This window comes from Gorilla gorilla, chromosome 6 (genome assembly GCF_029281585.2).
Source record: "Gorilla gorilla gorilla isolate KB3781 chromosome 6, NHGRI_mGorGor1-v2.1_pri, whole genome shotgun sequence".
In the NCBI taxonomy this organism is placed as follows: domain Eukaryota; kingdom Metazoa; phylum Chordata; class Mammalia; order Primates; family Hominidae; genus Gorilla; species Gorilla gorilla.
In genome coordinates, this window is record NC_073230.2 from 132,855,220 (window position 1) to 132,879,013 (window position 23,794).

The 23,794-nt window shown below is 40.1% G+C and overlaps 1 protein-coding gene across 3 annotated transcripts in view; it reads left to right on the forward strand.

Annotated features, from left to right (window-relative positions):
• LOC101150470 (hyaluronidase-4) overlaps positions 1–23,794 on the forward strand; it is a 121,506-nt gene that overhangs the window by 72,356 nt on the left and 25,356 nt on the right. Inside the window, exon 5 of one of the 3 annotated variants that reach the window (XM_063708757.1) lies at positions 11,490–11,559. The exons of the other annotated variants lie outside the window; for them this stretch is intronic. The gene's annotated coding sequence lies outside the window, so the exon portion shown is untranslated. The remainder of the gene's footprint in view (positions 1–11,489; positions 11,560–23,794) is intronic. 3 annotated transcript variants of the gene reach the window in all.

The window sequence follows — 23,794 nt, forward strand, 5'->3', positions numbered from 1 at the left end:
TTACATTCAACGTTAGTATAGGGATGTAAGGTACTAGTCCATACATTGTGTTATTTGTTGCCTGTATATCTTTTTTTTTTTTTCAACGTCTTTTTGTTTTATAGGTCCTGTGAGATTTATGCTTTAAAGAGGTTCTGTTTTGGTATGTTTTCAGGATTTGTTTCAAGATTTGGAGCTCTTGGCCAGGTGGTGGCTCATGCCTGTAATCCCAGCCCTTGGGAGGCCAAGGCGGGTGGATCACTTGAGGTCAGGAGTCTGAAACCAGCCTGGCTGACATGGCAAAACCCTGTCTCTACTAATAAGCAAAAATTAGCTGGGCGCAGTGGCGGGTGCCTGTAATCCCAGTTACTCAGGGGACTGAGACAGGAGAATCGCTTGAATCCTGGAGGCCAAGGCTGCAGTGAGCCAAGGGTGCACTCCAGCCTGGGCAACAAAGCGAGACTATATCTCAAAAACAAAACCAAAAAAAAAAAAAAAAAGAAAGAAAAAAAGATTGGGGCTCCTTTTAACAGTTCTTGTAGTTCTGCCTTGGTAGTGGTGAATTCTCTCAGCATTTGTTTGTCTGAAAAAGACTATCTTTCCTTCATTTATGAAGCTTAGTTTTGCTGGATAGAAAACTCTTGACTTAGAATTGTTTTGTTTAAGAGGGCTGAAGATAGGACCCCAATCCCTTATAGCTTGTAAGGTTTCTGCTGGGAAATCTGCTGTTAATCTGTAGGTTTTCCTTTACAGGTTACCTGATGCTTTTGTCTCACAGCTCTTAAGATTCTTTCCTGCATCAAAAAGGAAGTGTTTAAGTAGATTTTTGTCAACTAGCAAATGCCATTTTAGTCTGAGCATTTCACTACCTCATTCTACACCATCTGTCTCTCAGGGAGCAATTAATCTGAAACTCCAAAATGCAGCATTAAAATCCCATTAACACTGAACAGAATATTAACGTGTCTGGCATTGCCATTTTTTTTTAATTATACTTTAAGTTTTAGGGTACATGTGCACAACGTGCAGGTTAGTTACATATGTATACATGCGCCATGTTGGTGTGCTGCACCCATTAACTCGTCATTTAACATTAGGTATATCTTCTAATGCTATCCCTCCCCCTCCCCCCACCCCACAACAGGCCCTGGTGTGTGATGTTCCCCTTCCTGTGTTCTCATTGTTCAATTCCCACCTATGAGTGAGAACGCGCGGTGTTTGGTTTTTTGTCCTTGCGATAGTTTGCTGAGAATGATGGTTTCCAGCTTCATCCATGTCCCTACAAAGGACATGAACTCATCATTTTTTATGGCTGCATAGTATTCCGTGGTGTATATGTGCCACATTTTCTTAATCCAGTCTATCGTTGTTGGACATTTGGCTTGGTTCCAAGTCTTTGCTATTGTGAATAGTGCCGCAATAAACATACATGTGCATGTGTCTTTATAGCAGAATGATTTATAATCCTTTGGGTATATACCCAGTAATTGGATTGCTGGGTCAAATGGTATTTCTAGTTCTAGATCCCTGAGGAATCACCACACTGGCTTCCACAATGGTTGAACTAGTTTACAGTCCCGCCAACAGTGTAAAATCATTCCTATTTCTCCACATCCTCTCCAGCATGAATCCTGACTCCCGACTGTAGTCTCTGTTGTTTACCTCTACCATAGAATTCTTTACAGAGCCTTTTTTTTTTTTTTTTTTTTGGAAATCAACAGAATTATGTACAGAGAAACTCTGTGGAATTGCTAATATTTAAATAGATTCAGGCATGCAACAGGCCATGTCATGCCTGCTGAAATATTGCAATGAAAAACTACTATTACATAATTAATCATGCTACGTATGGGCTTATGTCAAGATCTAATATGACTGACAACCCCAACAAATAATATCAACATTACAAAAGGGTTCTACCATTATACTGCCCATTTTAAATGTGTTTTGTATAGTTTTTGTATGGCTTTTGCATTGGCTTTTTATAATAAATGATGTCATAAACAGAAAAAAAAAAGATTATTTCCTTCATCGTAACTTTAGATAACCTGATGACAATGTGCCTATGGTGAATTTCCTGGTTGTTCCTTGAGCTTGTTATATTTGGATGTTCAGGTCTCTAGCAAGGCTGGGGAAGTTTTCCTCAATTATTCCCCCGAATATGTTTTTTTAAACTTTTAGATTTCTCTTTGTCCTCAGGAATACTGATTATTTTTAGGTTTGGTTGTTTAACATAGTCTCAGACTTCTTGGAGACTTTGTTCATTTTTTCTTTGTCTTTGTTGAATTGGGTTAATTTGAAAACCTTGTCTTAGAGCTGTGAAGTTATTTCTTCTGCTTGTTTGATTTTATTGCTGAGACTTTCCAGAGCATTTTGCATTTCCATAAGTGCATCCATTATTTTCTGAAGTTTCAATAGTTTTTTTTAAAATTATTATTATACTTTAAGTTCTAGGGTACATGTGCACAACGTGCAGGTTTGGTACATAGGTATACATGTGCCATGTTGGTTTGTCACACCCATCAACTTATCATTTACATTAGGTATTTCTCCTAATGCTATCCCTCCCCCAGCTCCCCCGCCTCTGACAGGCCACGGTGTGTGATGTTCCCCACTCTTTGTCCAAATGATCTCATTGTTCAATTCCCACCTATGAGTGAGAACATGTGGTGTTTGGTTTTCCATCCTTGTGATAGTTTGCTGAGAATGATGGTTTCCGGCTTCATCCATGTCCCTGCAAAGGACATGAACTCATCCTTTTTTATGGCTGCATAGTATTCCATGGTGTATATGTGCCACATTTTCTTTATCCAGTCTATCATTGCTGGACATTTGGGTTGGTTCCAAGTCTTTGCTATTGTGAATAGTGCCGCAATAAACATGTGTGCATGTGTCTTTATAATAGCATGATTTATAATCCTTTGGGTATATACCCAGTAATGGGATTGCTGGGTCAAATGGTAATTCTGGTTCTAGATCCTTGAGGAATCGCCACACTGTCTTCCACAATGGTTGAACTAATTTACACTTCCACCAACAGTGTAAAAGCATTCCTATTTGTCCACATCCTCTCCAGCATCTGTTGTTTCCTGACTTTTTAATGATTGCCATTCTAACTGGTGTGAGATGGTATCTCATTGTAGTTGTGATTTGCATTTCTCTGATGACAAGTGATGATGAGAACTTTTTCATGTGTCTGTTGGCTGCATAGATGTCTTCTTTTGCGAAGTGTCTGTTCATATCCTTTGCCCACTTTTTAATGGGATTGTTTGTTTTTTTCTTGTAAATCTGTTTGAGTTCTTTGTAGATTCTGGATATTAGCCCTTTGTCAGATGGATAGATTGCAAAAATTTTCTGCCATGCTGTAGGTTGCCCGTTCACTCTGATGGTAGTTTATTTTGCCATGCAGAAGCTCTTTAGTTTAATTAGATCCCATTTGTCTATTTTGGCTTTTGTTGCCATTGCTTTTGGTGTTTTAGTCATGAAGTCTTTGCCCATGCCTGTGGCTTGAATGGTATTGCCTAGGTTTTCTTCTAGGGTTTTTATGGTTTTAGGTCTAACATTTAACCTTTAATCCATCTTGATTTAATTTTTGTATAGGGTATAAGGAAGGGATCCAGTTTCAGCTTTCTACATATGGCTAGCCAGTTTTCCCAGCACCATTAATTAAATAGGGAATCCTTTCCCCATTGCTTGTTTTTCTCAGGTGTGTCAAAGATCAGATGGTTATAGATGTGTGGTGTTATTTCTAAGGCCTCTGTTCTGTTCCATTGGTCTATATATCTGTTTTGGTACCAGTACCATGCTGTTTTGGTTACTGTAGCCTTGTAGTATAGTTTGAAGTCAGGTAGTGTGATGCCTCCAGCTTTGTTCTTTTTGCTTAGGACTGTCTTGGCAATGTGGGCTCTTTTTTGGTTCCATATGAACTTTAAAGTAGTTTTTTCCAATTCTTTGAAGAAAGTCATTGGTAGCTTGATGGGGATGGCATTGAATCTATAAATTACTTTGGGCAGTACGGCCATTTTCACGGTATTGATTCTTCCTATGCATGAGCATGGAATATTCCTCCATTTGTTTGTGTCCTCTTTTATTTCATTGAGCAGTGGTTTGTAGTTCTCCTTGAAGAGGTCCTTCACATCCCTTGTAAGTTGGATTCCTAGGTATTTTATTCTCTTTGTAGCAATTGTGAATGGGAGTTCACTCATGATTTGGCTCTCTGTTTGTCTGTTAATGGTGTATAGGAATGCTTGTGATTTTTGCACATTGATTTTGTGTCCTGAGACCTGGCTGAAGTTGCTTATCAGCTTAAGGAGATTTTGGGCTGAGACTGTGGGGTTTTCTAAATATACAGTCATGTCATCTACAAACAGGGACAACTTGACTTCCTCATTTCCTGATTGAATATCCTTTATTTCTTTCTCTTGCCTGGTTGTCCTGGCCAGAACTTCCAACACTATGTTGAATAGGAGTGGTGAGAGAGGGCATCCTTGTCTTGTGCTGGTTTTCAACAGGAATGCTTCCAGCTTTTGCCTATTCAGTATGATATTGGCTGTGGGTTTGTCATAAATAGCTCTTATTATTTTGAGATATGTTCCCTCAATACCTAATTTATTGAGAGTTTTTAGCATGAAGGGCTGTTGAATTTTGTCGAAGGTCTTTCCTACATATATTGAGATAATCATGTGGTTTTTGTCATTGGTTCTGTTTATGTGATGGTTACGTTTATTGATTTGTGTATGTTGAACAAGACTTGCGTCCCAGGGATGAAGCCAACTTGATCGTGATGGGTAAGCTTTTTGATGTGCTGCTGGATTCGGTTTGCCAGTATTTTATTGAGGATTTTTGCATCAATTTTCATCACGGATATTGGTTTCTAAAATTCTCTTTTTTGTGTGTGTGTCTCTGCCAGTCTTTGGTATCAGGATGACGTTGGCCTCATAGAATGAGTTAGAGAGGATTCCCTCTTTTTCTATTGATTGGAATAGTTTCAGAAGGAATGGTACCAGCTCGTCTTAGTACCTTTGGTAGAATTCGGCTGTGAATCTGTCTGGTCCTGGACTTTTTTTTGGTTGGTAGGCTATTAATTACTGCCTCAATTTCAGAGCCTGTTATTGGTCTATTCAGAGATTCAACTTCTTCCTGGTTTAGTCTTGGGAGGGTGTATGTGTCCAGGAATTTATCCATTTCTTCTAGATTTTTTAGTTTATTTGCATAGGGGTGTTTATGGTATTCACTGATGGTAGTTTGTATTTTGTGGGACCAGTGGTGATATCCCGTTTATCATTTTTTATTGCATCTATGTGATTCTTCTCTCTTTTCTTCTTTATTAATCTTGCTAGCAGTCTATCAATTTTGTTGATCTTTTCAAAAAACCAGCTCCTGGATTCATTGATTTTTTTGAAGGATTTTTTTGTGTGTCCCTATCTCCTTCAGTTCTGCTCTGACCTTAGTTATTTGTGGCCTTCTGCTAGCTTTTGAATGTGTTTGCTCTTGCTTCTCTAGTTCTTTTAATTGTGATGTTAAGGTGATGATTTTAGATCTTTCCTGCTTTCTGTTGTGGGCATTTAGTGCTATAAATTTCCCTCTACACACTGCTTTAAATGTGTCCCAGAGATTCTGATACATTTTGTCTTTATTCTCATTGGTTTAAAAGAACATCTTTATTCCTGCCTTCATTTTGTTATTCACCCAGTAGTCATTTAGGAGAAAGTTGTTCAGTTTCCATGTAGTAGTGCGGTTTGGAGTGAGTTTCTTAATCCTGAGTTCTAATTTGATTGCACTGTGGTCTGAGAGACAGTTTGTTGTGATTTCTGTTCTTTTACATTTGCTGAGGAGTGCTTTACTTCCAATTATGTGGTCAATTTTAGAATAACTGCGATGTGGTGCTGAGAAGAATGTATATTCTGTTGATTTCGGGTGGAGAGTTCTGTGGATGTCCATTAGGTCTGCTTGTTGCAGAGCTGAGTTCAGGTCCTGGATATCCTTGTTAACCTTCTGTCATGTTGATCTGTCTAATATTGACAGTGTGGTGTTAAAGTCTCCCATTATTATTGTGTGGGAGTCTAAGTCTCTTTGTAGGTCTCTAAGGACTTGCTTTATGAATCTGGGTGCTCCTGTATTGGATGCATATATATTTAGGATAGTTAGCTCTTCTTGTGGAATTGATCCCTTTTACCATTATGTAATGGTGTTCTTTGTCTCTTTTGATCTTTGTTGGTTTAAAGTCTGTTTTTGCAGAGACTAGGATTGCAACTCCTGCCTTTTTTTTGTTTTCCATTTGCTTGGTAGATCCTCCTCCATCCCTTTATTTTGAGCCTATGTGTGTCTTTGCACATGAGATGGGTCTCCTGAATACAGCATACTGATGGGTCTTGACTATTTATCCAATTTGCCAGTCTGTGTCTTTTAATTGGGGCATTTAGTCTATTTACATTTAAGGTTAATATTGTTATGAATGAATTTGAGCCTGTCATTATGATGTTAGCTTGTTATTTTGCCCGTTGATTGATGCAGTTTCTTCATAGCATCGATGGTCTTTACAATTTGGCATGTTTTTTCAGTGGCTGGTGCCGGTTGTTTCTTTCCATGTTTAGTGCTTCCTTCAGGAGCTCTTGTAAGGCAGGCCTGGTCCTGACAAAATCTCTCAGCATTTGGTTGTCTGTAAAGGATTTTATTTCTCCTTCACTTATGAAGCTTAGTTTGGCTGGATATGAAATTCTGGGTTGAAAATTCTTTTCTTAAGAATGTTGAATATTGGCCTCCACTCTCTTCTGGCTTGTAGCATTTCTGCTGAAAGATCTGCTGTTAGTCTAATGGGCTTCCCTTTGTTGGTAACTCGACCTTTCTCTCTGGCTGCTCTTAACACTTTTTCCTTCATTTCAACCTTGGTGAATCTGACAATTATGTGTCTTGGGGTTGCTCTTCTCGAGGAGTATCTGTGCTGTTCTCTGTATTTTCTGAATTTGAATGTTGGCCTGCCTTGCTATGTTGGGGAAGTTCTCCTGGATAATATCCCGAAGACTGTTTTCCAACTTGGTTCCATTCTCCCCATCACTTTCATGTATACCAATCAAACATACATTTGGTCTTTTCACATAGTCCCATATTTCTTGGAGGCTTTTTCATTTCTTTTTATTCTTTTTTCTGTAACCTTGTCTCCTTGCTTTATTTCACTAATTTGATCTTCAATCACTGATACCCTTTCTTCCGCTTGATCGAATTGGCTATTGAATCTTGTGCATTCGTCATGAAGTTCTTGTGCCATGGTTTTCAGCTCCATCAGGTCATTTAAGGTCTTCTCCACACTGTTTATTCTAGTTAGCCATTCATCTAATCTTTTTTCAAGGTTTTTAGCTTCCTGGCAATGGGTTCAAACACCCTTCTTTAGCTCAGAGAAGTTTGTTATTACTGACCTTCTGAAACCTACTTCTGTCAACTCATCAAAGTTACTCTCCATCCAGCTTTGTTCCATTGCTGGCGAGGAGCTGCGATCCTTTGGAGGAGAAGAGGCATTCTGATTTTTAGAATTTTCAGCTTTTCTGCTCTGGTTTCTCCCCATCTTTGTGGTTATATCTACCTTTGGTCTTTGATGTTGGTGACCTACAGATGGGGTTTTGGTGTAGATGACCTTTTTGTTGATGTTGATGCTATTCCTTTCTGTTTGTTTTCCTTCTAACAGTCAGGTCCCTCAGCTGCATGTCTGTTGGAGTTTGCTGGAGGTCCACTCCAGACCTTGTTTACCTGGGTATCACCAGCGGAGGCTGCAGAACCGCAAATATTGCAGAAGAGCAAATATTGCTGAACAACAAATATTGCTGCCTGATCCTTTCTCTGGAAGCTTCGTCCCAGAGGGGCAGCCGCCTATATGAGTTGTCTGTCCAGCTCTACTGGGAGATGTCTCCCAGATAGGCTACACGGGCATCAGGGACTCACTTGAGGAGGCAATCTGTCCTTTCTCAGAGCTCAAACGCGGTGCTGGGAGAACCACTGCTCTCTTCAGAGCTGTCAGACAGAGACGTTTAAGTCTGCAGAAGTTGTCTGCTGCCTTTTTTTGAGCTATGCCCTGCCCACAGAGGTGGAGTCTAGAGGCAGTAGACCTTGTTGAGCTGTGGTGGGCTCCACCCAGTTCGAGTTTCCTAGCTGCTTTGTTTACCTACTCAAGCCTCAGCAATGGCGGGCACCCCTCCCTCAGCCAGGCTGCTGCCTCACAGTTCAATCTCAGACTGCTGTGCTAGCAGTGAGCAAGGCTCTGTGGGCGTGGGACCCACCGAGCCAGGCACGGTAATCACCTTGTCTACTGGTTGCTAAGTCCTTGGGAAAAGCACTATTTGGGTGGGAGTGTCCTGTTTTTCCAGGTAGTCTGTCACGGCTTCCGTTGGCTAGGAAGGGGAAATCCCCCAATCCCTTACACTTCCTGGGTGAGGCGATGCCCCCGCCTGCTTCAGCTCGCCCTCCTTGGGCTGCACCCACTGTCCAACCAGTCCCAGTGAGATGAACCAGGTACCTCAGTTGGAAATGCAGAAATCACCCGTCTTCTGCGTCAATCATGCTGGGAGCTGCAGACTGGAGCTGTTCCTATTTGGCCATCTTCCAGTTTCAATAGTTCTTTATTTTATTTATGTTATCTATTTCTTTTCCTTTTTTTTTTGAGATGAAGTCTTACTCTGTTGCCCAGGCTAAAGTGTAGTGGTGTGATCTCGGCTCACTGCAATCGCTGCCTCCTGGGTTCAAGTGATTCTCCTGACTTAACCTCCTGAGTAGCTGGGACTACAAGAGCATGCCATCATGCCCAGCTAATTTTTGTATTTTTAGTAGAGATGGGGTTTCACCATATTGGCCAGAATGGTTTTGCATTCCTGACCTCAAGTGATCTGCCTGCCTCAGCCTCCCAAAATGTTGGGTTACAGGGGTGAGCCACCGTGCCTTGCTATTTATGCCATCTATTTCACTGAAGATTCCTCCTCTCATTTCTTGAGTCATTTTTTTAAATTTCCTTAAATTGGACTTCACATTTTTCTGATGCCTCCTTGTTTAGCTTAATAACTGACCTTCTGAATTCTTTTTTAGGAAAATCAGGAATTTCTTCTTGGTTTGGAGCTATTGCTGGTGAGCTAGTGTAATTTTTTGGGGGGGATGTTAAAGAAAGTTGTTTTGTCATATTACCAGAGTTGTTTTTCTGGTTCCTTCTCACTTGGGTAGGCTATGTCAGAGGGATGGTATAGGGCTCAAGGCTGCTGTTCAGATTTTTTTGACCCACGGGGTGTTCTCTTGCTGTAGTATTCTCCCCCTTTTCCTATGGATGTGGTTTCCAGAGAGCTGAGCGGTAGTGATTGTTTTCTGTCTTCTGTATCAAGCCACCTAGCTGGTCTGCCAGGCTTCAGGCTGGCACTGAGGGTTGTCTGCACAGAGTCCTGTGATGTAAACCATCTGCAGGTCTCTCAGCCGTGGATACCAGCACCTGCTCTGGTGGAGGTGGCAGCAGGGTGGGATGGACTCTGTGAAGGTCCTTAGTTTTGGTTGCTTAATGCACTATTTTTGTATTGGCCTCCTGCCAGGAGGTGGCACTTTGAAGAGAGCATCAGCTGTAGTAGCATAGGGGCATCAGGCAGTGGGCAGGGCCCTAGAATTCCCAAAAGTATATGCCCTTTATCTTCAGCTGCCAGGGTGGGTAGGGAAGGACCATCGGGGGGGGCAGGGCTAGGCATGTGTGAGTTCAGACTCTCTTTGGGTGGGTCTTGGTGGCAGCTGCTGTGGTGGATGGGGGTGTTGTTTCCAGGCCAATGGTGTTATATTCCCAGGAGGATTAGGGTTGCCTCTGCTGTGTCATGCAGGTTGTCAGGGGAGTGAGGGAAAGCTGGCAGTCATAGGCCTCACCCAGCTCTCATACAACCCAAAAGGCCAGTCTCACTCCCACCTTGCCCTCTCAAATAGCACCGAGTCTGTTTCCAAGCAGTGGGCAAGCAAGACTGAGAACTTGCCCCAGACTACCGGCCTCCTAGCTGTGAAAGCAAACGGGGCTTTCCTGCCTCCCTGCTGTGGAGTCTGCATACCAGATTCATACCCTCCCCTGAGGCCTGGACAGGAAACTTCAGGTTCTGTTGGAATTGTTACAAAGTTCAGCTGGAGGTTTCCTTTTCCCTGTGGTCTTTTCCAAATACCTCTGGCAGCCCTCCCCAAGGACCCCTATGAGACAAGGCAGAAATAGCTTCCCAGGGGACTCAGAGAGTCCACAGGGCTTTTCTTGCTGCTTCCTCTATCCCTGTATTTCACTCAGCTATCTGAATCGACCCAGCTTAAGGTAAGGTCAGAATCTTCTCCCGTGATCTAGACCTTCAGGTTCCCCATTGAGGGTGTGTGTTTGGGGGCAGACAATCTCCATTTCCCACTTCCACAGCTTGGGCTCTATTTGGGGTGTCTCCTGGGTCCTCCAGGAGCATTCTGCTTCCTTCAGATGGTCTGTGGGTGCTCTCAGCTTTCCTGGTTAATTTCTGCAGTAGTTCTGGAGCAAAAGATCATGACGTGAGTCTCCATACACTGATCTGTCTGTCCACGTGAGAGCTGCAGTCTAGTCCTGCCTCTTGTCTGCCATGATCTCCTAGAATAACTTTCTACTGTGGTTTTTGTTTGTTTTTGTCTTTCTACTTTTAAAAAATTTCTGAGATATACTTTTAGTTGTTTTCAGTCATGGAGTCATGTTATCCCTTTTCATTTTCAGCTTTATAGTGTATTTTTTCTAATCCTAGGTGCTGAAAATGACACAGTAAATAAATACACATGTTCAGCTCACCATCTTGAGCCATTAGTTCTAGTAAATTCATGTTGTATTTACTCAGGATGATACCTAATACTCTATTCAACGATTCCATTATCATTAAGAATAGCACATTAGGATCTATTTTTTTAATAATACATGCTTTAGGCCTGGAGCGGTGGTTTACGCCTGTAATCCCAGCACTTTGGGAGGCCCAGTCAGGTGGATCACAAGATCAGGAGATCAAGACCATCTTGGCTAACACGGTGAAACCCCGTCTCTACTAAAAATACAAAAAAATTAGCCGGGTACGGTGGCATACGCCTGTAGTCCCAGCTACTTGGGAGGCTGAGACAGGAGAATCGCTTGAACCTGGCAGGTGGAGGTTGCAGTGAGCTGAGATTGTGCCACTCCACTCTAGCCTAGGTAACGAAGTGAGACTCCGTCTAAAATAATAATAATAATAATACATGCTTTAGTACACAAAGTACTTGATCCCCTTTTTTCTCTTTATTCTGGAAGTCTTACATATACAGTTTTCTTTTCTTCCTTATTTTCCAGCTAAAGAGTCAAAGTTTTCTTTCTTCCATCTTAAGTTAGTGAATTTAAACTGGGTATTTTCAGAAAGCAATGGTCACGTATACCAAGATGCTTTTAAGAGAACTGACTTTGGTTATAAAGAGATTTAATGCAAGCCTCCAGTTTAACTTGGAGGACTGAGTCACCCCTGTAATAACATGTTTGTCTAAACCACGCACAGGACATCCTTTGCCATTCAACCTCTGATTTGCACAAGGTGACTAAAGGACCAGCAGCAAACAAAAGCAAAGGTAAAATAGACTTTTTTTTCCTGTTTGTAAAAATTTTAAAAATTGTTTTTAGAAATTTGAGGAGTTAGAAAAAAGCCAATATTAATTTCTTGGAATACTCAATTTCTTTTGCAGCCTAACTTTACTTAATTTTCAAGTGCATTACCTTTTGAAATATGAGTTTGTTTTTATGAACTAAGCAGCCTAAAATACACATTTGTCACTGATAGTTACGAGCTAAATTTCAGTTAACTTTTTATTTATTATAAATCTACATTTGAAAATAATTCCCACTTTAATGACTACTCAAGACTTTCTTCATTTTTCTTGTGCACATGGTTTCTGTGATTGCATTACTAACCTTAACTTGTGATAGCATCAAAATGTATTCTATGAAGCAGGTTAGTAAATTAACTACAAACAAGCCATAGGAACACATGACTTTATGAGACAGCCACAACTTTAATATTCTTTTGAATGAATAGATGTGAAGCACTCCTTAAGCTAACTTTATAAACATAAATGTTTTCCATTAGAGTATAAGTGCGTATTTTGACAAAGATTTTACTTTTGCACCACCTTTAATGAAGCATGTTTTTCATACCTAATTTTATAGTTATACTTACCATGATGGTCAATACAAGAGGACTGTTTGTTGGAATAAGTATTGCAGATTTTAGGACACATGCAACATTTAAAAGGGCTCAGAAAGTGGATGATTTTCGGTTGTAAAACTGGGTTGTACATTTTCTTTCCAAATATGTTAAAGTGACTGAATATTTAGAGATAACAATCATCTGGCATTTCAAAAAAGAAAAATCTTAGTAATTGGGGAGAGGATAAATAAATAAACATATACATATATGTACATATGGATAGATTTAGATTTTCCAGAAAAGAAGGAACAAGTACCAAAACAGTATAAGGAAGGTAAATCTTAAATCATTCAACCTATTAAAGAGAAATCTTAAAGTTGAGAAATTTAATAATCATGGGGAAAATGCTGTTTACTTCAGTGACTATGTATGTGACTGTATGTATGCATATAAAGTGAAAATCTGAAAAATTATGAGGTAATAAAACTTGTTATCTCTAGATCCTGGAGTACCTGAATAACTAATGTACAGTCTCTCTCTCTCTCCCTCTCTCTCTCTCTTTCTCTTTCTCTCTCTCTTTGAGACAGGGTCTCTCTGTCACCCAAGCTGGAGTGCAGTGGCACGATCTTGGCTCACTGCAACTTCTGCCTCCTGGGTTCAAGTGATTCTCCTGCCTCAGCCTCCTAAGTAGCTGGGATTACAGGCACCCACCACCACGTCTGGCTAATTTTTGTATTTTTTGGTACAGACAGGGTTTCATCATATTGGCCAGGCTGGTCTTGAACTCCTGGCCTCAAGTGATTGGCCTGTTTTGGCCTCCTAAAGTGCTAGGATTACAGGTGTGAGCCACTGCAACTGGCCCAGGCTTTCTTTTTTAAAACAATATACATAAACAAAACAAAAGAGAAACCTTTTAAGACAAAATTTTTGTTCCTTCATAGACATGCTGACTTGAATCATCTTCATAATACTTGGTTCTCCGCAGGGTATGGTGGAGCGTGCCTGTAGTCCCAGCTACTCAGGAGGCTGAGGCAGGAGAATTGCTTGAACACAGGAGGCAGAGATTGCAGTGGACTGAGATCGCATCACTGCATTCCAGCCTGAACGATGGAGCCAGACTCTCTCACAAATAACAAAAAACTTGATTCTCTATTTCACCTGTTTATAGAAAACTTTCTATATTTCTATGTAGAAACATGTTTCTATATTTCTCATATGTTTTATCTTACATATATTTCTCATATGTTTTATCTTACATAGTAGCATGCAACCCTCTTACATACCAATCAGGTAGAATTAGAGTGACACTGGATTTACCTGTTTGTTTCAAAGCTTTGGGAATTCTTCCAACAAATGTGACACATGTTAGAATCATTGTTACTTGAGATACTTATTGTACTGATAAATGCAATACAATTGTAGCAATAGCTAAGAAAGCTTAGTCACACGATTTATTTCAGCCTTGCTTGTAAATTAGAATTCAGGTTGAGGATGGAAAGAAGAGCTCTTGTTGAAATATGAATACTTAGATTTTTGTTGCTGTTGTTGAGACAGGGTCTCACTCTGTCACTCAGGATGGAGTGCAGTGGCATGATCACTGCTCACTGCAGCCTTGAACTCCTGGGCTCAGATGATCCTCCCACTTCAGCCTCCTGAGTATCTGGAACCACAGGAACGCACCACCAGCCAGCTAATTTTTTGTAAAGACAGGTTTTTGCCATGTTGCTCAAGCTGGTCTCTAACTCTTGGGCTCAAGCGGTCCTCGGCCTCAGCCTCCCAAAGTACTGGGATTACAGTCTTGAGCCACCGTGCGACTCTACTTATAATAGAATTACAGATACTGTGAATTTCTAACAAGAGCAACCTGTAGTTGTTTTGTTCACAGACCGAAGTCTCTTTACCTAAGTACTAAGCATGGGCCTAATGTTCATAATAGGCCCAAATGCATGAATCCTGTGCTCTGTCTTATCATGAATATGTGAAAAATCTAAATCTCATTCTTCAAGGAGCAATATTTCTTTGATACACTATATTGGGTGGTTGAAGAACTGGCTACAATCCTAGGCTGGAGTTCCCCTGCCTTTGTCAAGAGAATTCCAGAATGACCTTATTGCATCCTTAGTCTAACCCAAAATCTACGATTGGAACATTTCCAAATTTCCGTATTGTATTAGGAAATTCTCTCAAGATTACATCTGGAAATCAAAATCTATTGTGAAACATTTTGAAGTTATAAGGTTTGTGTAATTAGACTGCATGCAATTAGCAGTCTTGGACAAATAAACTTATTTTTAAAGAATTAAAAAATATTTGTATGAAAAAAAGTATTTCTTCACATTTATGGTTAATATATGTTGCTATGAATTAATGTAGGAACTCAACTTACTTTACTAAGATCCAAGTGCAACACAGTTCTCACACCATGTGAGTGGGAAACCAAAGTAGACAACAAATTATCTTTTAAAAAATACATGCAAATTAATGATTAGTTAAATACTACATTTGATGTTTCAACAAAGTTTTTTAAAATTATACTTTAAGTTCTGGGATACATCTGCAGAATGTGTGGGTTTGTTACGTAGCTATAGATGTGTCATGGTGGTTTGCTGCACCAATCGACCCGTCATCTACATTAGGTATTTCTCCCAATGCTGTCCCTCCCCTAGCCCTCTGTCCCCTGACAGCCCGTGTGTGTGATGCTCCCCTCCCTGTGTCCATGTGTTCTCATTGTTCGACTCCCACTTACGAGTGAGAACATGCGGTGTTTGGTTTTCTCTTCCTGTGTTAGTTTGCTGAGAATGATGGTTTCTAGCTTCATTCATGTCCCCGCAAAGGACATGAACTCATTTTTTTATGGCTGCATAGTATTCCATGGTGTATATGTGCCACATTTTCTTTATCTAGTCTATCATTGATGGGCATTTGGGTTGGTTCCAAGTCTCTGCTGTTGTGAATAGTGCTGCAATAAACACTTGTGGATGTGTCTTTATAATAGAATGATTTATAATCCTTTAGGTATACACCCAGTAATGGGATTGCTGGGTCAAGTGGTATTTCTGGTTCTAGATCCTTGAGGAATTGCCACACTGTCTTCCACAGTGGTTGAACTAATTTACATTCCCACCAACAGTGTAAAAGTGTTCCTATTTCTCCACATTCTCTGAAGCATCTGTTGTTTCCTGACTTTTTAATGATTGCCATCCTAACTGGTGTGAGATGGTATCTCATTGTAGTTTTGATTTGCATTTCTCTAATGACCAGTGATGAGGAGCTTTTTTTCATCTTTGTTGGCCGCATAAATGTCACCTTTTGAGAAGTTTCTTATTATATCAGTTGCCCACTTTTTGATGGGGTTGTTTGTTTTTATCTTGTAAATTTGTTAAGTTCCTTGTAGATTCTGGATATTAACCTTTTGTCAGATGGGTAGATTGCAAAAATTTTCTCTCATTCTGTAGGTTGCCTGTTCACTCTGATGATAGTTTCTTTTGCTGTGCAGAAGGTCTTTAGTTTAATTAGATCCCATTTGTCAATTTTGGCTTTTGTTGCCATTGCTTTTGGTGTTTCAGCCATGAAGTCTTTTCCCATGCCTATGTCCTGAATGGTAATGCCTAGGTTTTCTTCTAGGGTTTTTATGGTTTTAGGTCTTAGGTTTAAGTCTTTAATCCATCTTGAGTCATTTTTTGTATAAGGTGTAAGGAAGGGGTCTAGTTTCAGTTTTCTGCATATGGCTAGCCAGTTTTCCCAGCACCATTAATTAAATAGGGAATCCTTTCCCCATTGCTTGTTTTTCTCAGGTGTGTCAAAGATCAGATAGTTGTAGATATGTGGCATTATTTCTGAGGGCTCTGTTCTGTTCCACTGGTCTATATCTCTGTTTTGGTACCAGTACCATGCTGTTTTTGTTACTGTAGCCTTATAGTATAGTTTGAAGTCAGGTAGTGTGATGCCTCCAGCTTTGTTCTTTTTATTTAGGATTGTCTTGGCTATACAGGCTCTTTTTTGGTTCCATATGAAATTTAAAGTAGTTTTTTCTACTTCTGTGAAGAAAGTCAATGGTAACTTGATGGGAATAGCATTGAATCTATAAATTACCTTGGGCAGTATGGCCATTTTCACAATATTGATTCTTCTTTTCCACAAGCATGGAATATTTTTCCATTTGTTTGTGTCCTCCCTTATTTCCTTGACAGTGGTTTGTAGTTCTCCTTGAAGAGGTCCTTCATATCCCTTGTAAATTGGATTCCTAGGTATTTTATTCTCTTTGTAGCAATTGTGAATAGGAGTTCATTCATGATTTGGCTCTCCATTGGTCTATCATTGGTGTATAGGAATGCTTGTGGTTTTTGCACATTGATTTTGCATCCTGAGACTTTGCTTAAGTTGCTTATCAGCTTAAGGAGATTTTGGACTGAGATGATGGGGTTTTCTATACAGTCATGTCACCTGCAAACAGAGACTATTTGACTTCCTCTCTTCCTATGTGAATGCTCTTTATTTCTTTCTCTTGCCTGATTTCCCTAGCCAGAACTTCCGATACTGTGTTGAATAGGAGTGGTAAGAGAGGGCATCCTAGTCTTGTGCTGCTTTTCAAAGGGAATGCTTCCAGCTTTTGCCCATTCAGTATGATATTGGCTGTGGGTTTGTCATAAATAGCTCTTATTATTTTGAGATACATTCCATTAATACCAGTTTATTGTTTTTAGCATGAAGAGGTGTTGAATTTTATTGAAGGCCTTTTCGGCATCTATTGAGATAATCATGTAGTTTTTGTCATTGGTTCTGTTGATGTATGGATTACGTTTATTGATTTGCATATGTTGAACCACTCTTGCATCTCAGGGATGAAGCCAACTTGATTGTGGTAGATAGGCTTTTTGATGTGCTGCTGGATTCAGTTTGCCAGTATTTTATTGAGAGTTTTTGCATCAATGTTCATCAGGGATATTGGCCTGAAATTTGTTGTTGTTGTTGTGTCTCTGGCAGGTTTTGATATCAGGATGATGCTGGCCTCATAAAATGAGTTAGGGAGGATTCCCTGTTTTTCTATGGTTTGGAATAATTTCTGAAGGAATGGTACCAGCTCCTCTTTGTACCTCTGGTAGAATTCGATGTGAATCCTTCTGGTCCTGGGCTTTTTTTGGTTGGTAGGCTAGTAATTTCTGCCTCAATTTCAGAACTTGTTATTAGTCTATTCAGGGATTTGACTTCTTCCTGGTTTAGTCTTAGGAGGGTGTGTATGTTTCCAGGAATGTATCTGTTTCTTCTAGATTTCTACTTTATTTGCATAGAGGTGTTTATAGTATTTTCTGATGGTAGTTTGTATTTCTGTGGGATCAGTGGTGATACCCCCTTTATCATTTTTTATTGTGTCTATTTGATTCTTCTCTCTTTTCTTCTTTATTAGTCTGGCTAGCAGTCTATTTTGCTAACCTTTTCAAAGAACCAGCTCTTGGACTCATTGTGTTTTTGAAAGGTTTTTCATGTCTCTATTTCCTTCAGTTCTGTTCTGATCTTAATTATTTCTTGTCTTATTCTAGCTTTTGAATTTGTTTGTTCTTGTTTCTCTAGCTCTTTTAATTGTGATGTTAGGGTGTCGATTTTAGATCCTTACTGTTTCTGATGTGGGCATTTAGTGCTATAAATTTCCCTCTGAACACTGCTTTCACTGTGTCCCAGAGATCTGGTACATTGTGTCTTTGTTCTCATTGGTTTCAAAGAACTTATTTATTTCTGCCTTCATTTCATTATTTACCCAGAATTCATTCAGGAGGAGGTTGTTCAGTTCCCACGTAGTTGTGTGGTTTTGAATGAGTTTCTTAATCCTGAGTTCTAATTTGATTGGACTGTGGTCTGAGAGACTGTTTCTTATGATTTATGTTCTTTCGCATTTGCTGAGGAATGTTTTACTTCCAATTATGTGGTCAATTTAAGAATAAGTGCTATGTGGTACTGAGAAGAATGTATATTCTGTTGATTTTGGGTGGAGAGTTTTGTAGATGTCTATTAGGTCTACTTGGTCCAGAGCTGAGTTTAAGTCTTGAATATCCTTGTTAATTTTCTGTCTCGTTGATCTGTCTAATATTGACAGTGGGGTGTTAAAGTATCCCACTATTATTGTGTGGGAGTCTATGTCTCTTTATAAGTCTCTAAGAATTTGCTTTATGAATCTGGGTGCTCCTGTATTGGGTGCATATATATTTAGGACAGTTAGCTCTTCTTGTTGAATTGATCCCTTTACCATTATGTAATGGCCTTCCTTGTCTCTTTTGATCTTTGTTCGTTTAAAGTCTGTTTTATCAGAGACTAGGAATGCAACCCCTGCCTTTTTTGCTTATTCCTCCATTCCTTTATTTTGAACTTATATGTGTCTTTACACGTGTGATGGGTCTCCTGAATACAGCACACCAATGGGACTTGACTCTTCATCCAATTTGCCAGGCTGTGTTTTTTAATTGGGGAATTTAGCTTGTTTACATTTAAGGTTAATATTTTTATGTGTGAATTTGATCCTGTTATTATGATGCTAGCTGGTTATTTTGCCCACTGGTCAATGCATTTTCTTCATAGTGTTGATGGTCTTTACATTTTGGTATGTTTTTGCAGTGGTGGGTACCATTTTTCCTTTCCATACGTTTTGCTTCCTTCAGGAGCTCTTGTAAGGCAGGCCTGATGGTAACAAAATCCCTCAGCATTTGCTTGTTTTAAAGGATTTTATTTCTCCTTCTCTTTGAAGCTTAGTTTGGCTGGATATAAAATTCTGGGTTGAAAATTCTTAAGAATGTTGATATTGGCCCCCACTTTCTTCTGGCTTGTAGGGTTTCTGCCAAGAGATCTACTGTTAGCCTGATGGACTTCCCTTTGTGGGTAACCTGACCTTTCTCTCTGGCTGCCCTTAACATTTTTCCCTTCATTGTAACCTTGGGTAATCTGACAATTATATGTCTTGGGGTTGCTCTTCTCGAGGAGTGTCTTTGTGGTGTTTTCTGTATTTCCTGAATTTGAATGTTGGCCTGCCTTGCTAGGTTAGGGAAGTTCTCCTGGATAATATCCTGAAGTGTGTTTTCCAGCTTGGTTCCCTTCTTCCCATCACTTTCAGGTAAACCAATCAAACATAGGTTTGGTCTTTTCACATAGTCCCATATTTGTTGGAGGCTTTGTTTGTTCCTTTTCATTCTTTTCTCTCTAATCTTGTCTTCACACTTTATTTCATTCAGTTGATCTTCAATCTCTGATATCCTTTCTTCTGCTTGATTGATTTGGCTATTGATACTTGTGTATGCTTCATGAAGTTCTCGTGCTGTGTTTTTCAGCTCCATCAAGTCATTTATGTTCTTCTCTAAACTCGTTATCCTACTTAGCAGTTCCTGTAACCTTTTATCAAGGTTCTTAGGTTCCTTGCATTAGATTAGAACATGCTCTTTTAGCTCAGAGGAGTTTGTTATTACCCACCTTCCGAAGCCTACTTCTGTCAGTTCATCAGACTTACTCTCCATCCAGTTTTGTTCCCTTGCTGGTGAGAAGTTGTTATACTTTGGAGGCATTTTGGTTTTTGTAATTTTCAGCATTTTTGCACTGGTTTTTCCTCATCTTCATGGATTTTTCTACCTGTGATCTTTGATGTTGGTGACCTTTGGATGGGGTTTTTGCATGGGTGTCCTTTTTGTTGATGTTGATGTTATTGCTTTCTGTGTTTTAGTTTTCCTTCTAACAGTCAGGCCCCTCTTCTGCAGGTCTGCTGGAGTTTCCTGGAGGTCCACTCCAGACCCTGTTTGCCTGGTATCACCAGGAGGCTGCAGAACAGCAAAGATTGCTGCCTGCTCCTTCCTCTGGAAGCTTTATCCCAAAGGGCACCCGCCAGATGCCAGCCAGAGCTCTCCTGTATGAGATGTCTGCTGACCCCTGCTGGGAGCTGTCCCTGTTAGGAGGCACAGGGGTCAGGGACCCATTCGAGGAGGCAGTCTGTCCCTTAGCAGAGCTTGATCACTGTGCTGGGAGATCCACTGCTCTCTTCAGAGCCAGCAGGCAGGAACATTTAAGTCTGCTGAAGCTGCGCTCACAGCCACCCCTTCCCCTAGTCGCTCTGTCCTAGGGCAATGGGAGTTTTATCTATAAGCCCCTGACTGGGGCTGCTGCCTTTCTTTCAGTGATGCCGTGCTCAGAGAGGAGGAATCTAGAGAGGCAGTTTGGCTACAGTGGCTTTGCCGAGCTGTGGTGGATTCCACCCATTTCGAACTTCCCAGTGGCTTTGTTTACACTTTGAGGGGAAAACCGCCTACTCAAGCCTGGGTAATGGTGGACGTCCTTCCCTCACCAAGCTTGAGCATCCCAGGTTGACTTCAGATTGCTGTGCTGGCAGCAAGAATTTCAAGCCAGTGGATCTTAGCTTGCTGGGCTCCGTGGAGGTGTGATCCGTTGAGTTAGACCACTTGGCTCTCTCTCTTCACCCCCCTTTCCAGGGGAGTGAATGGTTCTGTCTCATTGGTGTTCCAGGTGCCACTGGGGTACAAAAAAACCTCCTGGAGCTAGCTTAGTGTCTGCTGAAATGGCTGCCAGTTTTGTGCTTGAAACCCAGGACCCTGATAGTGTAGGCACCTGAGGGAATCTCCTGGTCTGCAGGTTGCGAAGACCGTGGGAAAAGCATAGCAGCTGGGCCGGATAGCACTGTCTCTCACCACACAGTCCCTCATGGCTTCCCTTGGGTAGGGGAGGGAATTCTCCAACCCCTTGCACTTCCTAAGTGAGGTGATGCCCCACCCTGCTGCTTGCCCTCCATGGGCTGAACCCACTGTCTAACCAGTCCCAATGAGATGAGCCAGGTACTTCAGTTGGAAATGCAGAAATCACCCTCCTTCTGCATTGATCTCACTGGGAGCTGCAGACCAGAGCTGTTGCTATTGGGCCATCTTGCCAGCTGCCTTTCTTTCTTTCTTTCTTTTTTTTTTAAATAGAAACAAAACATAATTCAGTTGGTCACATAACATATACTATTTGTTATTTAAACCTGGTAATGATCAGGCTGATTGGCACAATTCAGTTGCAACATCAAGAACATCATCATTTATCCAGAAGGTGTACTTGAAGTGGAAAACTAGGCTCTTAAATGGAGATATGGAATGTCTATGTAGATCAAGTGTGGTGGCTCACTCCTGTAATCCCAGCACTTTGGGAGGCTGAGGCAAGTGGATCACTTGAGCTGAGGAGTTCGAGACCAGCCTGGGCAACATGGTGAAACCCTGTCTCTGCAAAAATATAAAAATTAACTTTGGCATGGTGACACACACTTGTAGTCCCAGCTACTCAGGAGGCTGAGGTGGGAGAATTGCTTGAGCCCAGGAGATCGAGGCTGTAGTGAGCTGATATTGTGCCACCACACTTCAGCCTATCTCTATCTCAAACAACAAACAAACAAAAGAAATGTATGTGTAGCAACCATGTAAGATGTAAACCAAAAAGTGAAGAAAATTATATACAGACATAATCCAACCAGCTCTTTATAAGCCAAAATCTTCTCAGATTGCTTAATTTGATGGGCTTGAAATCTCATAGTCAAGTTTAATGAAGATTGACAGAGATATTTTAGGTAGAAAACATTAGGTGCAATGCCAAAAGGCGTTACAAACTCAGGCATGACTTAATCAAATATGTGGTAGTCGGCGCATAGTGGACATAAGACGTCCATTGAGCCATATAATAGGATTGCTGTCTAGGTTAGAAGATCTGTCTTATGTGAAAATGTCAAACAGAGAAAGGCAAGGGTGCAGAGAGGAATGGGGAAAGGGTAGTGTGCAAGATCCTCTCCCATATTTATAAATTAGAATTTAAGTTCTAGTTCATAAATATAATTTTCAAAAGTTGAGACTTTAGTTGATAAGAACAGAATAGACATCAATACTATGTTTAGATATATAAAATGCCATTACTATCATCATTGCACTCCTCTGCCCCTAAAGACAGTATTGTGATATGCTGGGAAGGCAACTTAAAACAATAGAAATAAAAATTGAATAGGAAAAATAATGAAACTTCTTCTAGTGTGCTGTTTATGGTAACTGGCTCCAGAGTGTAAGATTTTAACCTGCACTCTTTACTGACTTCTGTTATATTGCACTGAGATATTTTGTGTTGTAAACACACCAGGGTAGTTGGACATAATTCAAAGAAAGCAATCAGATTTGAGAAGGATTTAGAAAAGTTTGGGGAAGAATAAAAAGAAATAAAAACAATGCCATAGACATTGAAGAATAAAAAATAAGATCAGAAGTTAGTCTTCATCAAAAAGGTATGGGTGATGAAATAAAATGGAATTGAAGAAAATCCAAGGATAAAAGTTATCTGATGCTGAAGAAGTTAACAAGCAATCTAGCTCCCTGAATTATTTAAAATTAGGCTGAATAAATCACCAAAACTAATATATAGTCAAAGATAAAAAAGACAGAACAATCATTTTTTCATATCCAATTTCTCCGCATACTTTTATATGTTGTAACTAGAGTTTTGCCTTGTTTACAATCAGAGAAGGCCTATTACTGTAAAGTATATTTTTCCACTTGTATTAAATAATTCACCGGTATTGTGCATTACATTTTGTGGAGAATAATAATACTAATCAGTTTCTTCAAGCTTATCATCAGTGTTCCTACCGAACACCTCCTAAACCATTAACCACTGTTAATTTTCTTTTACCATAGATAGTAACCAATCAATAATTAGCTTTTAATAATCAAATGTCAGAATAGAGCCTGAACTTAAAGCTCTGGCTGATAGTGTTCATTTCCATTAAAAAAAATCATTCTTATTTCCTGAAAAGGGATGTTCTTGTCAGATTGCAGATGAGCATACAATTTCTCAAATAAAATTATAAAAATGATCTTCATAACAAAATGCAAGTGAGATGTAACTTTCTTTAGGAAAACTTGATTCCTTATACTGTAGTCAGAATCGATTTGCATCTTCTCTTATATATCCAAAGAACTTTGAGTTTTTAAAATCAGATTGATGGTTTTGAGTTAGCTGTTACAGCAACGTATTACAAAATCCCAACAGAACTTCCTTCTCAAATAAATCTCGCCCATGCTCACTTCTCTCACTTAGCCACCCTGTTCTCTTCCCTGGAAGCAAGCAATATAACCTTTTTTGAGTATCCCTCCTGATATGGTTTGGCTCTGTATCCCCACCCAAATCTCATCTCAAATTATCATCCCATATGTTGCGGGAGGGACCTGTAATCCCCATGTGTGGAGGGAGGGAAGTGATCAGATTATGCAAGCGGTTTCCCCCATGCTGTTCTTCTGATAGTGCATGAGTTCTCACAAGATCTGATGGTTTTATAAGTGTTTGAAAGTTCCTCCTTCATAACACTTCTCTTTCCTGCCACCTTGTGAAGGAGGCACTTACTTTCCCTTTTCCTTCTGCCATGATTGTAAGTTTCCTGAGGCTTCCCCTGCCATAGGGAACTGTGAGTAAATTAAACCTCTTTCCTTTATAAATTACCCAGTCTCAGGTATTTCCTTATAGCAGTGTGAGAACAGACTAATATAGCTCCAGAGATATTCCTCAGTACACAAATTATTATACTGTGTACATATGTAATTTGTGTGTGTATGTGTATGTGTGTGTGTATATATATGTATGCATATATTCCTTTCTTTGAAAAATGGCAA